The sequence below is a fragment of the Aotus nancymaae genome, unplaced genomic scaffold (genome assembly GCF_030222135.1).
Source record: "Aotus nancymaae isolate 86718 unplaced genomic scaffold, 86718_ANA_hifiasm-v0.15.2.pri h1tg000038l, whole genome shotgun sequence".
Taxonomy (NCBI): domain Eukaryota; kingdom Metazoa; phylum Chordata; class Mammalia; order Primates; family Aotidae; genus Aotus; species Aotus nancymaae.
The window spans coordinates 3,858,326-3,873,886 of NW_026988452.1; the positions used below are offsets into that span (position 1 = coordinate 3,858,326).

The window sequence follows — 15,561 nt, forward strand, 5'->3', positions numbered from 1 at the left end:
CAGTTTACCAATGCCATGGCAACATCAGGAAGTTACCCTATATGGTCTAAAAAGGGGAGGTATGAATAACCACCCCTTGTTTACCATATCATCAAGAAATAACCATAAAAATGGGCAACCAGAAGCCCTCAGGGCTGCTCTGTCTATGGAGTAGCCATTCTTTTATTCCTTTACTTCCTTAATAAACTTGCTTTCACTTTGAACTGCAGACTCACCCTGAATTCTGTCTTGCATGAGATCCGAGAACCCTCTCTGGGGTCTGGATTGGAACCACTTTCCTATAACAAAAAGACAAGTCATCTATCAAGGAACAAGGATAAGAATTAAGCCATGTCTCATCAGAAACCATGAAACCCAGAAGACAATGAAGTGACCTCTCTAAAGTGCTGAGAGAAAAAAGCTTCCAATGCAGAATTCTTCTATACACTCCAAAAATATCCTTCAAAAGTGAAAAAGAAATAAAGACTTTCTCAGACAATCAAAAATGAAAGAAATTTATTGCCAGGAGACTTACTCTGTAAGAAATGTTTCAGGAGGCTCTTCAGACAGAGGAAATTGGATGTAATCAGAAACTAGAAGTCACACAAAGAAATGAAGAGCATTGGAAATAGAATAAATGAAAGGAAAATATAATATTTATTTTTAATTTATTTTCTTTATTTTAAAAAAATCTGTTAAAAGCAGAAATTATAACAATGTAGTATATCTTTACAGCCTTTGTAAAAGTCAAATGTGTGACAAAATGGCGCAAGGATGGGAGGGTTGGAAATGTGCAAAGTGGCATATATTATATGAAGCGAAGCTAGATTCATGTTTTTAATCTTTTTTCTAAACCCTAAGTTAATCACTAAAAACACTTAAAAAGAGGTATAACAATAATTTCATGAAGGCGATAAAGTGGAATCATAAAATACTCAAATTCAAAAACCAAGCAAAAAATATGAAAAAAAAATAAAACTGTAAAGAAAAATAATCTCGGGACCCTCAGGGCAAGTTACACCAGAGGAAACTGGAAACAGAGTCACTCATCATTTCCGTCTTTTCCCCCAAATGGATAGCTGTTGCTTCACACCCTTATGTCAGAGCCTTGTACATTACCTAGGCCCCACAGAAAGGCAAGTGGCCTCAGGCATCTCTGGATGACTGCCCTCATCAATTGCTCTTTGCTGGCCTCTAAACCTTTCAACATGTATATTCTCCCATAAAACAAGGATATGTCTATTGGACTTCACACTAATAATCCTTATCTTCTCGGGTACAGAACAAAGACAATATGAGAGTAATCATTCTTCTGCCTACTCCCACTCTTCCTACATGACTTTTCTCCCTTAAGGAAATGTATAAATACTGAACCTCCTGAAAACCTTTTCAGGGAGAACGCAAGCCACAGAGGATTTCTGTGACTCATGTTTATCTTGGGCACACCCTCAAGCTGTAGCTCAATAAACCTCGATTGATTGAGATTCTTGCCTCAGTCACTTATTTTAGTTAACAGAACAAATAGAAAACAGCCAGCAAGATGGTACATTTCAATTCAAATAAGTTAATAATCAGTTTAAATGTAAATGGTCTAAATATGCCAGTTAAACATCAGATTATCGGATTGGATTAAAGAGCTAGACTCTACTATTAATACATGCTGTCTATAAGAAAACCCACTTAAATATAAAGATGTAGCTAGGTTATTGCCCTCACGTGTGCCTGGCAACATGGCCTCCCCCACATATCCCCACATGTGTAGGACATCATGGCACCCTGCATTTGCATATTAAAAGACTAGGGTGGGAGAGGCAGTTTTTCTGTGGCTATGTGAATGACATACCTGGTCAAACCAATCCTCTGAGCTCTATGCAAACCAGACACTGCCTCCTCCAGCCTCCTCATATAACTGGCTGATTTCCATGGCACTTGGGGTTTCCTCTCCCAGCTTTGGATCCCCCTCCCTCTGTCTCTATGGGTGAGCTTCTTCCTTCTTTATTGGCTATTAAACTTTCTGCTCCTTAAAACCAAAAAAAAGAAAAAAAGATATAGCTAGGTTAAAAGTAGAAAGGTGGAGAAAGATACTATTATATACTCACCAAAATAAAGGTAGAATAGCTTAATTCCTGGCAAAATAGAGTTTAGAATAAGAAAGACAATCATTCATCATATAAAGCAAAAAATAATTTGAAGTCTAATTTTAAAATAATTACAATATCACAGAAGAAAAGAACAAAATGAGTTTCAGGAAATCTTATTGTTTGAACTTTAATTTCATATATCCTTTTACTTAGATGTTCTGTGTACATACATTTATTAAATGAAGAATTTCTGATATTTTGCTTAAATAGAAATATTGCTTAAAGCCACATATCTTTCTGTTTCCCACAAATAGCTTTTAACTCTGCAGAGGCTTTTGTCTTTTTAGGCCACTTGGAAGAGGGGCTGCCAGCATTCCATTAAAAATGTTATATAGGCTGTAGCCGTTTAGCGTGTTCCTTTCTCATTGTTGCATGATGAAGTCCAGGTGGAAATCCAAGCAGGAGAGAACTAAATTACATTTTTTCGCTTCTGGGAATACTTTATGTGCTTGGTCTGAATGTAGATAAGAGAAGGGAATCAGTGAGTTTGTTTTCTTTTCTTACAGTGTTTCCCTGCTTGGGAGGTACTGGAATTGGTGCAAGAGCATTTATATACATCTGCTCAGTTGGTTCTAAGTCACTTTAAGTTAGAAGGTGATATTGCTTTATGACCTTATGTAGGGTAAACTGACTAAAAATCTTTTACTTCAAAGCTGGGTTGATGATATATTTATTACTAATGTATAGTCATAATCAAAGGGCTTATAAATAACAAAACATACATTTGCAACCAAGAACTATTATAATGCACTAGTAACCATTTTTAAATAATCTGATTGAATTTGTGTTACGTTAAGAGTTTTAAAGTTCTTAATAAAGAACTGAGAATAAAGGCTTTCCAAGGCCAGTAACTATAGGTAGAAGTGATTATAATATACTCACCAATCCATTTACACTGAAATTGTTATTGGCTAGATATTATGAATGATCAAAAATTCTAAAAGAAAATAATGCATGTGGGCAAACTGTTACCTTGGAGCACCTTAAAATAGATGCATGGGTGTTTATAACAGTAACATGATTAATGTGGGACTATGTGCAAATACTTACTGCAAATGACAGTGCATTTAATGTGTCTCTAGCTCCTCTTTGGAGAAAAAAAAAACCTGTCCAACACTGGACAGCCTTGAATTCTTTGGGCAAGACACTAAAGCTGGATGTGTCTTTTCATGTCTCAGTTTCCATTGGAGAACCTTGAATTCTTCAGGCAAGACACTAAAGCTGGGTATGTGTCTTTTGTGTCTTTTTGTATCTACGTTTCCTCAACTGTAAAAAATATATATATATATCAAACAATTTCCTAAAGTGGTCTGGAGGGTCAAATGAAATGAGCTGACAGATAAGAACTTATTTTGGAGAAGATTAAAGAGTACATTACATATGTGGATGAAGAACATGAGATCACCTAATAATTTAGAAGAACAAATGCCTTAATTTTATTTATTCTTCTGCCTGCCTAAGCAATACAGTAGATTTGATGTTAAGGTTTTTAAATGACTAATTGTCTCTTCCAAACAAGCAAATATTTAATAAATGTCAAAACATGATAGTGATGTTCATGAAAAATTATCCTCAAATAAAGGAACTTCTCTTCTTATCTCTGGGACTACGTATAGACTAGAAACCGATACAAAGTGCATGAAAAAGCTGAGATGTGATGAGACTGGTGGTCAAGGAATAAAAGTGACTAAAGATAAAGAAGATAAAGGTGCTGCAAAGGAGAAAATTAACACCTGCTGGTAACTTTGTGCATCCTGACATCGTCACCCACCTTTTTACTGTTACACAAAGCAAAGGTCAAAGAGAAGTAAAATCAGCTGATCTAAACTCTTTTGATTGGATTCCATGCTTGTTTTTACCAGCTTCAAGCTCATCCATTTTCCAACATATCACAACCTGCGACAGAACAGAAACAGAAGCCCAACAGCATAAACACTTTAGAAAAATATTCAGTTTTCCCTACTAAGAACACTGTCCCTAAATTTTACTTTTAATGTTTTCAGTCTTCATTTCCCATGGCATATGCTGGGTCTTGAGATTATTAAAGGTCCTGCTAAACTTGACCTATTTCTGAAATTCAAAAAAAATTCAATTTTACAGTCAACAGACGCTTTAGAAAGACACCAACATGAATGCTGACATTTCAGAGAGCCCTTATCGTCAAGTTACTTTACATCATGAAGTTATTGCAGTTGAGTTTCAAGTATTCAGAGCTGTATGTCCAAAGCTTCACCTGCCCAAATTCATGTGCAAAGTAAGAGAGAAGCCAGGACAGTAACAATGCCTTTCATTTACTCATTATATTCATAGTTTTAGGTTTAGACATTGTAGCTACAAACCTCAAAAAATGCTGAAGAACTGGGAATTATATTTATCATTAAATCTAGTGAAAAACACTTAATAGAGATTTCCTCAAACTATAAATAACCCCCCAAATTGAGAAACTCACAGCCACACTAAAACCAGAATTTGGTAGTCAACTGCCAGCATCTAGTAAAAAAATTCACTAAACAATAAGGTCAATGGATATAGATGAGTAAATGACAACAGGTGGCCTGTGCCTCATCCCTTCAACCAGCCCTGCTTTTTCTGAAAGAGAGAAAAAACAACTCCCTCTCCCACCATATATCTTCTGTAGCAATCAGACTTCTGAGTAGCCGTCTGCTGGCTGGGCACATATCCTGTAGTGGCCAAGATGTTAGACTCTGTCCCTGTGTTTTTATCCCATATAAGACTTATGTACCCATTCAGAGCCTAGAACTTCAAGAGAACATAAAGGCAGGAAGTCAGAGAGAGAAACTGGTAAGGTTTATGACTTTCTAAGAAGTTTAGAATATGTGGTGTGAGAACATGGGAATGAGAGAAATATTTTCTCTTGACAATCAAGTAAACTCAATTTGTAATGAAATTGAAAAAACATACCTCAAGGAGTCAGAATGCATTTCTGCTTAGCAAATACTCACTCTAAACAGATTAAACATACTGGTATCTAAAGAAGAAACTCCCTCAGAAGAGGGCCTGTATCAGCCATGCAGAAACCAGAGATTGCCTGAACAGTGGGATGTTGAGAAGCTAAACACTACCCAGTGAAGATAAGGTCATGCCCAACAGAAATAGTGCATTTGGGTTGTGATGCAAAGACATCTCTAATATGAAGATGGAGACAGACATGGTGAATCCTTGATAATGGACTCTGAGTATTCCAATGCCATTCTAAAACCATCCCAACTGTAAGAGAAAAACATCCAGCTATGATATCATGATGGTATTGATAGTGACAGGAGACAAATTCCTAGGCAGACAGGGATGGGTCCTCAGTGAAATGCAACCTTCAAGCCAAGGACAGTTTAAAGCCTGATAACCAAGCTGCCAGTTCCAAATAGAGTCCACAACCAAGTGAGAACTTCTATCCCCACTTTACCCACTCTCTCTTGATTGGTTCCTTCTGAATTATGCCTTTTAGCCAATTGAATGGTGCCTTTTCCAAGACCATCCATGGACCAATCAGCATGAACTCCCTCATTCTAAGCCCATAAAAACCCCTGACTCAGCCTCACAGATAGCAACCCACTTTTGGGTCCCATCTTGATGCTGAGAGCTTTCTGTCACTCAATAAAATTCTACTCAGTTTTACTCACTCTCTAGTGTCCACGTACCTTATTCCTCTTGGTCATGGGACAAGAACCTAGATCTTGCCAAACTGCAGGAATGAAAGAGCTGCAGTACTCCTGCCCGCCAGGCTGTGAGAAGACAGAGTAAAAGAGCTGTAACACTCCCTCCCACTCGCTGAACAACAGGAGAGAAGGCGGCACTGGGCGCTGCTCCTGTTCACTGAACTATAGGAGTGAAAAAGCCACAAGAGCATTGAACATTTATTTAACTTCCCCTGGTCCTGATTTCACCCTTACCAATCAACCTTTGGATTATTTGGCTTCCTGCATGGCTGCCTACAGGGAGTATTTGTGGATCCCTTGGGCTTCAGAATGTTCTCTCTGTGGCAGAAATTTCATTGCAAATGAGAGTTGGGATTCTGATTACAATTTGACTTTCAACTAACTCTGAGAACAGGGAAAGAGTGTGCTACTAATTTGAACTTTAAACATTTTGTTCCTTAAGACAATTCTTGTGAATGAAGGATTTGACCTATTTACATTATACTTTAGTCTGATTCATGAGCTGTATTAATGTAAAACTTTGCCTGAGAAATGAACCCATTCTCAGGATGCTCAAAAACTAAGTTCACATACAAAAGCTAAGAACCAGGCAACAGGAAGAACACCACTAGGTAAGGCCTCTTGGGTCAGGACCTGACATCAACACAGGCCTGGGAGCGTATTCACAAGTAGAGGTGCCTCTCTACAGCTGGAGGCAGAAAGAGAAAGCATGCAGAGCAGCAGGTGCTCAGATTGTCATTTCCCTTGCCCTTCATCAGTTAAGATTGTCAGAGTCAGGCACTGGGTTAGAAGAAGCTCCTAACTCACAGAGTGGTGATGAAGGGAAACCTCCCAGTGGAGAAGTTGGCTTCTATTTGGGCCTCAAGGCTATATCATAGATGTGCAGCTGCAAATAGATAAAAAATATTACTTATTGAGACCACAGAGTGTTTGCTTAGAGTGAGTTATTGTTAGATAGAAGATCAGAAAAAAAAATCTCATAATTGGCAAAAGGGCACACGTGCTTCAACAGAGATGCAGAAGGGGAAAAAAATATGTCATTGGAGAGTCCAGGACCCCTGCTGAGAGCCTCCAACAATTCCTGCTACTGTAGTATGGAGGCCAAGCTCCTTTGCTCCAAGGACCTCAGAATCTCCAAATGCAGTTTCACTCTTAGCACTCACACGTCTCAACCTGGAGAACCTAATGTAGAGTTCAGGGCCCTGGTGGGAACTCCCTGTGTGCTACTTCTCCCTGTCCCACAGGTGACAAGCTAATTCACCACAACCAAGTGACATCCCATTTCTGCCTATGCCCTTTGCACTGGCAGAAGTCCCTTCTTCACAGTCCTTTGCAATCCTTCACTGATAAAATTACAGGTAGGAGGAAAATAAAGCAAACTAAGACCCCTACCCCTAGTGCAAACAAACTGAGGTAAGGGAGAGGACAGAAGAAATGACAACCCTCAGAAAGAGCTCAACAGGCTTCGTAAATCTTTACATCAGTGTGGATCTGAAGTATGGGTGGTTATGTGGACAAAACTCATGACATACCTAGCACAAGTTGCCACCAGGATAGACAGTGAGTATGCACATTATTTATGTGAAACTTGGGTATATTTGTTTCTATTGCTGCTGTAAAAAATTACTACAAATTTAGCAGCTTAAAAAAAGAAATTTATTATCTCACAGTTCTGTAGGTTAAAAGTAAGAGCTGTGGCTGGGCACAGTGGCTCATGCCTGTAATCCCAGCACTTTGGGAGGCCAAGGCAGATTGCTTGAGCCCAGGAGTTCGAGACCAGCCTGGCCAACAAAGGGACCATCACTACAAAAAATGTAAAAATTAGTCAGGCATGATGGCATGTGCCTGTACTCCCAGCTACTCGGGAGGCTGAGGTGGGAGGATTGCTTGAGCCCAGGACATAGAGGCTGCAATAAGCCGTGATTGCACCGCTGCACTCCAGCATGAGTGACAGAGTGAAACCCTGTCTCAAAAAACAAAACAAACAAACAAAAAAGTAAGAGTGGACTTGGCTGGTCTCGTCACTCTGGGTTTCATAGGTGGAAATTAAGGTGTCAGCCTGTGGGAGGCTCTGGACAAAATCTGTTTCTAACTCATTCAGATTGTTGGCTAAATTCAGTTCCTTGCAGCTGTAGGACTGAAGCCTCTGCTTTTCTTGCTAGATGTCAGACCCTAGAGGCCACTCTCAGGTCCTTGCACTTGGCCCCTACATCTCAGAAGCAACAAAGGTGTATCAAATCCTTCTTATGTTTACAATCTCTCTGATTTTCTTCTGCTGCATCTCCCTGCCTCCTTCCAGAGAGTTATCTGCTTTTAAGGGTTCACATGATTAGATTAGGCCCACCCAGATCACCCAGGATGATCTCTCTGTCTTAAGATCTACAACCTTAATTACACCTGCAAAGCCCCCTTTGCTGTATTCATAAGCTCTAGGGGTGAGGATGTGGACACTTTGAAGGGGCCATTATGTTGCCTACCACACTTGGCTTATGTCTCAGTTGGATTCCACAGAAGCAGAGCTTGAGATGAAAGTTTGAGAGAAAGTAATTTATTAGGAAGCATTTCCAGGGAACACCTGGAGAAGTGAGGGGGAAGTGGGATCAGGAAAGGAAAAAGGTCAAGCAATGTGTGAGGCCCAGAAAAGTCCCCAGAGGAAAGTTTGGCTTAACCTCAGAGGGTCTCTGGAGGCAGGTTAGGCACATGTTGGGGACAAGAAAAGTAGAATACTTCTACTGCACATCCATCTATCACCAGTCAAGGGCGGAACCTGGGAAGGACTTAAATTCCTAGGCATACCTTAGTCTTCACGGGCACAGGCATATCTTCAGCCTTAGGGCAGTCATTGGCAAAGGTACAGTTGCTGGCCACTTGGAGGGAAAGCATGTGGGGGGCCAGTAAGCACAAAAATGACAAAGGAATCAAAAGATACAGACAGAGTGCACCAAGAAAGTGTGCAGAGGATTTCCACCAGGGAGCACGACCCAATGCCCTGGAAATCAACTCTGACAGGACTATTTCTGGAGAAACTAACAAGCTAAGAACCAAGTAGCCATAGGCTCCAGAATCAAGCAGAAATAAAAACCATTAGCCACCAGCCACAGGAGCAGGGGTTAAACTACATAGACGCAACAGAGAAGGTCAGATTACCTGGAGCTGCTGGGGTCCCCACTCCTGAGTTTTGAAGAACCTTTAGCAACAGATTCCTTGCCATGAATCCTAGCTCTGATTTTATATATGCAATTCTTTCATTCTGGAATGTTCTTACTCTCTGTTTATCCAAATCTACATATAAGTCTAAGCTCAGTTAAATGCCTTGTCATAACTCTCATTATATTAATGCTGCTGCAACATCTCTCTCGTTGTCCTGTTCCTGGCTTGTCATACTTGACCTACATATTTGAAGACAGTCTTCACCTGGTTCCCATCTTCATGTTTTAGACAGATAAGGCCCTGTACCCTGAACCACTTATCCACCTTTCTTCTGCCTCAAGCCTGGTGAACTTGATAATGTAACCCTAAGTTCCCACACTTAGCCTCATACTCCCTTAAAATTAACCAGTCCAACCCTCCTATGGGAAACCCCTATAAGGCAATGCTCTGAATCCCAGTCAAGCCTTCAGTCCACAGGTCCCTCCCTCTCCTTTGTTTCCCACCTGCTGGTTCAGCTCATGTGTCCTGGATGTCCCCTTCCCCTCCCTGTTAACCTGCAAGGTGTACTCTCTTCATCTCTCAGGGTCTGTGAGTAATAAACATAATTGTTTTACCATTCCAGTTTGAATGTTTCTTACTATGCCACACCTGACTACACCAAAACTAACTTAAATACCTGACCTAACAGGTCACAACATCCCTCTTCCCTCATGAAGACGACTCTGGTTCCCTCCGCTCTAGATGCCCCAAGACCTTGTCAAAATCTCTTTTGTGAAATGTGTGACTTTGTATTTTGCACTATGCTATTTATGTCCACATCTTATCTGCTTGGCTACACTATGCTGCTAGGAGGCAGGGGCTATGCTGCGTCAGCTCCATGCCCAGTGTCGCACAGGGCCTCACACACGGTGGTACTCAGTGTGCACCCGCTGAGAGCCATGTAAATGAAATCTTCCTGCTCCCCATCTGCAGTGCTACACATGGTGCCCAGGGAAGATGTGGGCCCCCTCCAGAGCCCAGGCCACCTGCAGTGTTATTTGGGATGTGCTCCCATTCTTTTCTTCCACTATCTGTGCCCATCTATGGCCTATTTCCTGGCATCAAAGCTGACTGCAGCAATTCTTCTCGCTTCCTGTGATTACTCACAATTCTGAGTTTTCTACCCTTACCAAATAGATTTCATCAACTGCATTTCTGCATTTCTAGCAGTTTTGGTTCCCAGAAAGCAAACTAAGGACAGAGAGCAAGAGAGAGCTAGAGAGAGAGAGAGAGAGAGAGAGTAAATTATTCCTAACATCTCCAGCAGTAATCTGGAAGAGACAGCCATAACTGCCTATAACAGTGAGGCAAGGGAAACTCTCAAGTCCCTGAGTTCCAGGCCTTCCTTCGCTTGCCCCTCTACCAGGCTCCCCAGGCTATGAGCATGGGGTGTCAGGCCTCTAGTCAGCAGAGGCGCAGAAGTTTTTATTCAGTTCCACTGGCCTACACTATCCCTTGCCAAAGCTACTCTCTGAGGAGCAAGCTTTCTACTGAGTGAGAGAACCCAGCTTGTTCCACTGAGTATGGGGCCAAATTTAGCCAAACTGGTCTAGCCTTTGGAGACTGCATGCTTTGACCTGAGCCCTGCCTCTTCTCCTTACCACCTTGGTAACTGTGGGAAAATGACTTAGACTCTGTAAGTCTGCAAAAAAGAGACTCAGCTACCAAAAGGGAGTTCTCAAGGTCATTTATTTCATAGGGGAATGTGAGACTTAACTGACATGACTGATACACAAATGTGTTGAAAGCTTCTGGGTGCTACATATGTTAAGAAAACTATTCTAGTCTTCAATTCAAAAATAAATAGCTCTAAATTCATTTCCTAGGTCCTTCCATCAGGAAGGGGGTGGACATTTTCAAATAGATGAGTTTCCTTCTGGCATGGCTGAGCCAGATGTGAACCCATCTATGTATAGTCATTGATTGATTCATTCAATATACACTTATTGAGTGCTTGCAACATGCCAGATACTTTTCTAGGTGCGGGAGACAAGTCTGAAGACAGGGAGACTCTAAAGGATGTAATCACTGTAATCTTGGCAAAAGATGACGCTGTCCTGAGATAACAGCAGCAGGGATAAAGTACGCAGATTTAATTGATCTTTGAGAAGCAGAAAATAATACATCAGATTGTTTGGATGAGGGAGAGGAATGCTGGCAAAAGAGGGGATAAAGTCAAGGATAACTTCCACTCTCTGGATCGAGCAACTGGATAGATGAGGATGTCAAACACAGAGACAGGGACTCTGGAAGAAGCAAGTTGGGTAAGGGGGGAAGTGAGTCCAAGTTAAGTCACAGTGAGCTTTAACTCCCTGTGGGATATCAAATGAGAGATGTTTGTCAGAGAATTGGGTCTGGAACTGGGGGAGAACGCTGGGCTCAGCAGATAGACCTGGGAAACACCAACATATAGATGAGAATGGATGAGAATATCCACTGAGCATCAACTACACATAGAGATACAAAGACAGACAGTCTCTTTCCTTAAGAAGTTCACAGTCTAAAACAGGAGACAGGCACGAGTTGACTCTGACATGGTAATAGTAATAATGGTACTGTACAGTGGACAGTCTGTACAAAGGATTATGGAAACCCAGAGAAGGAAGATACTAATTCTTCCTAGGAAGGCTGGAGAAAGCTTTCAATAGAGTGCATTTGCTCTGAGCCCAAAGGCTTTGCTAGGAGATAAAGGGGGTGTGTGATTTAGAGGTGATGGAAACAGCCAGAAGAGAGGATCTGAGAAAACAAGAACCAAGAAGTGCTGAGTTGTGGCATTTGAGCAGGTGCTGGGTGCAGTGGGGAAGAGGGAAAAGAGATTGCAGATGGAGAGGAAAGAAGTGAGGCTGGGATGGCATATCAACGTCCACTTACGCAGACCAAAGGCCAGGGAAGATTCGCTTGTCTTTGCTTGTTTGTTTGTTTGTTTGTTTGTTTTGTAGTGTATAAATATAATCAAGTCTGTATTTTCAAAGGATAACTCTGGCAACACTGTGAAAACTGGATTGGAAGAGAAATTGGTTAGAGCTGTTGTGTGAGGCTGTGAGCACATTTTCTGTTGATTTCTACACTTGCTGTAGAGAACCAGAGCTGGAAGAGAATTAGGGCTTATGACCTAATTCTATCATTAACCCTTGCTGAGTCTTTGTGCAAAACACTTTACATTTTGGGAACTATAGATATAAAATGAACTTTATAATAGATCTACTTTATTCAATGTATTCTATGAGGATGCAGTAGGAAAATACACGGAATACGCTGAAACATATTCAGTGGGTTTTATGGAGAGTTATTTTGCATGCATGGTAGGACAGGATATCTGGTGACACCACTCAAGTCAGAAGTCTGAGATCATATTAGCATCAGAGCTCTTCCAAACTTGGCCATGGAAGGTCATCAAAATTAGTAGGAGGACAGTTTGTATTGTATATATACCTACCTGAAGACTTGGAAAGATATAAATCAAGTCTGCTACAAGGGAGACTATAGATCTCTCAATGCCCTTCCAAGAAAGAGTAAAAAAACCATGATCCATTTGGTCTGTAGCATCGTAAAGAGCATCACCCGTAATGACAAAGAAATGGAAAGTGGTGGAGTGTTGAGGTTAGAGGAGACCCAGGGGAATTGGCATGGAGGAGTGCTGATATTCACTTGGCGTGGCTGGCAAAACATTACAGAAAACATTCAGGGAAAGTTATAGATTATAGTCTCAAACCTTTCGGAAGTCTGAAATGTTTTATTGGGACAGGCCGAAGGTGGCCAGCTGGTCCATTAAGTTAGGGAGAAGATAGGGAAGAGGCTTTTCCCAGCTAAGTCTGTTTATCCTACATCCCTTGGTCTCTAATTGTTTATCATGTAAACTTTGTGCCTCTCAGTGGGAGATCAAAGGAGAATTACCCGTTAATAGTGTTTACCCTGGGCCCTAAACCCAAAGCTTTTATCATTCGTAAAGCCACTTTTGACCATGTTAATTATCCAAAGGGTGTTGACTTAACACCTCTGTTATAAATAAAAGTGTGGATGGACAGAGGGTCTGGTCGATTAGACAGAAGCTCTGCATTTCACCCACTGAAAGCAGCCAACGGCCATCCCTAGCCCACTTGTATCACTGTAGTGGTGTGAGAGTGCATTCATTCATCTGTCGTTAAGTCAGGGTCTGCAGCTCAGACTTCTGCAGGTAGTGACCGACGTCTCAGAGGCGAGGAGATGGGAGCATGATGGATCCCTGGGTATCTATCCTGGGTAGACTTCACAGGGACTGAGAGACGATGCAATGAGAAGAGTGGTGTTTTCTTCCATCTTTCTAGAGTAGTGCCGCCCAACAGAAATGCAATGTAAGCCACATATGCATTTTTAAACTTTCTAGTAGCCATACTTTTTAACTTTAAAAATGATGAAAATTAATGTTACTAATAGATTTTATATAATATATCCAAAAGATATCATCTTGACATGCAACCAATATTTTAAACTTGTTAGATACTTTACAAGTATTTTTCATTCTAACTCTTTGAAATCCAGCATATGTTTTGCACTAACAGCACTTTTCAATTTGGACTAGCCACATTTTGAATGCTCAGTAGCCACATACGGCCCATGGTCACTGCATTGGACAGTGCAGCTCTAGACTGAGTGTGGTCTTATCATCTCATAATTAGTGAACTCTACTTTTGATCATGGACGGGTCCATACTTCCAGGCATTGCAGACACAACTGAAGGTTGCACAAATTTCCTTCCAAGCATAATTGTTTCTGGGAATTTTCATTAATGTAACTGGAAAGTGCTACATGTCATTTCTTGATTAAAACATATACCTCGGACAAGATTTGGTGGAAATTACCCTTCACCGCAAAGAGGCCACCGTACAATGCTGCAGGAAACAGAAATCCACCTGGCAGGACAATCAGGGAGGGCGTATGTTACTATACAGCAAATACTTCAGAACTTGTTTCCCTTTCAGGGATATAAAGTCAGAGATAATTGGGCAGTATAGAAAATGGGGCAATGAGAAAAGGAAGGGACCTAAAAAGGGCCAGGCCTCAACCTGGGACAATTAATCGCCTCATATCTTTCTACAACTTTCCAAATTTACCAATTGTGGCATTAGGAAAAAAATGGAACAATTTGTCAATCAAAACTTAGCTTGATATCTTTTCTGTCTTTCAGACCATTAGAGGCTATTAAATAACTCTTTATGCTTGGGATCTTAGTTAATTTTGTGAATGTCTAATGTCTAATATCAGTGGTCCTTCCCCACTCGTCGAGTTCCTGTGGTGAAAATCTTGCCCAGTTTCCCACCTATTTATGGATCCACTGGCTCCTTTGCTCTGTGGAAGGAGAAACTCTGTCTTCCTCTCTTTCTGCTCAGAGCTGACTGTGTGGAAGCTGTGAATTTCCATTTTAATCTTGCAGTAGCCGGGGGCTCTTTGCTCACTGACCATGCTCCCTTCAAACCAAGTTTGGCCACTATAGCCATGATAGTGAAGAGGGCAGCCACATCAGGAGTGAAGAAGAAAAAACTAAATGGAAAAGGGCCTAGCATTCAGGATGTTGAGAGAACAGATATTCAACAGCATTTTACAAATCAGAGATGAAGAAAAGCTGCCTGTGCATACAGCCTTGGCCCACGCACAGGCAGCGTTTCTTCCTCTCTAATTTGTTCTTGGGAGAACAAATGACCTCACACATCTCCTCCCAGGACTGGGCCAGCGAGGCTTTTCCTCCTTGCCTGTGGCCACCTGGTGCTCCAAATGTCATCACCACTCTAGTCTGGCTAGCAAAGGACTAACCTTGACTGGCCCACAGAACAGCTACCCTCCCTGCTTCCCAGAGCACACAACCAAGGCTGTCCAAACTTCTCAGGTCTGGGTGTGAGAGTAACTATTTTTGAATGACAGCTTACCTGGAGACTGTGTAGCCCATCCCTTTGCCAGACTCACAGTAGCAAGTAAAATGCCTGCCAGATAAAGTGTATGAGAGTAGCAGGAAGGGGGCGCCCGTGATGAACTGGGCATGTGCCATGAAAAGAGGCTGCCCCTCCTCAGCCCTAGCGATCTTCCTCCAGCAGCATGTGGACCCACGCTACCACTTTCTTCCAATTTTTCAAGAGAAGTAGAAAATTCTGTCATTTATGTGAAGTCATCCCATTTTTACAGACTGGCATGCATTTACTTTTAAAAATAGTGCTATGCGGGTTAAACAAAATGAATCTGTAGGCCAGATGTGAGTATATGCGTGGCCTCTGCTTAGGCCTGGAGTTAGGACCGGTCAACAGAACGTAGCAGACCGTGGCCACTTTGCTCGGGCCTGGGTAGTGCCGCTGCTTTCAAACTGCTCTTTGGCGTGGCAAATTGACTTACACTGTACCAGACTTGTGTGTGTGTGTGTGTGTGTGTGTGTGTGGATGTGTGTACATTTTGTCAACTGTAAAGTGAGACATCTTGCCCATGAAAGCATTACTCATTTTCTCACAAACCTTAAAGCATGAACCAAGTATTATTATTGCAATTTCATAGAGAAAGTTATATAACTTGTTCAGCGACCAAGTCAAGATTTACACTCAGGTCTGGCTCATTCTAAA

The 15,561-nt window shown here is 41.4% G+C and overlaps 1 protein-coding gene across 2 annotated transcripts in view; it reads right to left on the reverse strand.

The window, feature by feature from the left end:
- Positions 1–603: 603 nt before the first annotated feature.
- The window catches only part of MOBP (myelin associated oligodendrocyte basic protein), a 107,405-nt gene continuing 92,447 nt past the window's right edge, over positions 604–15,561 (reverse strand). The window contains exons 8-9 of one of the 2 annotated variants that reach the window (XM_064360115.1): positions 3,892–4,016; positions 604–2,574 (exon numbers count right to left, since the gene is read on the reverse strand). The gene's annotated coding sequence lies outside the window, so the exon portion shown is untranslated. The remainder of the gene's footprint in view (positions 2,575–3,891; positions 4,017–15,561) is intronic. The other variant, XM_064360114.1, reaches the window with a different exon arrangement.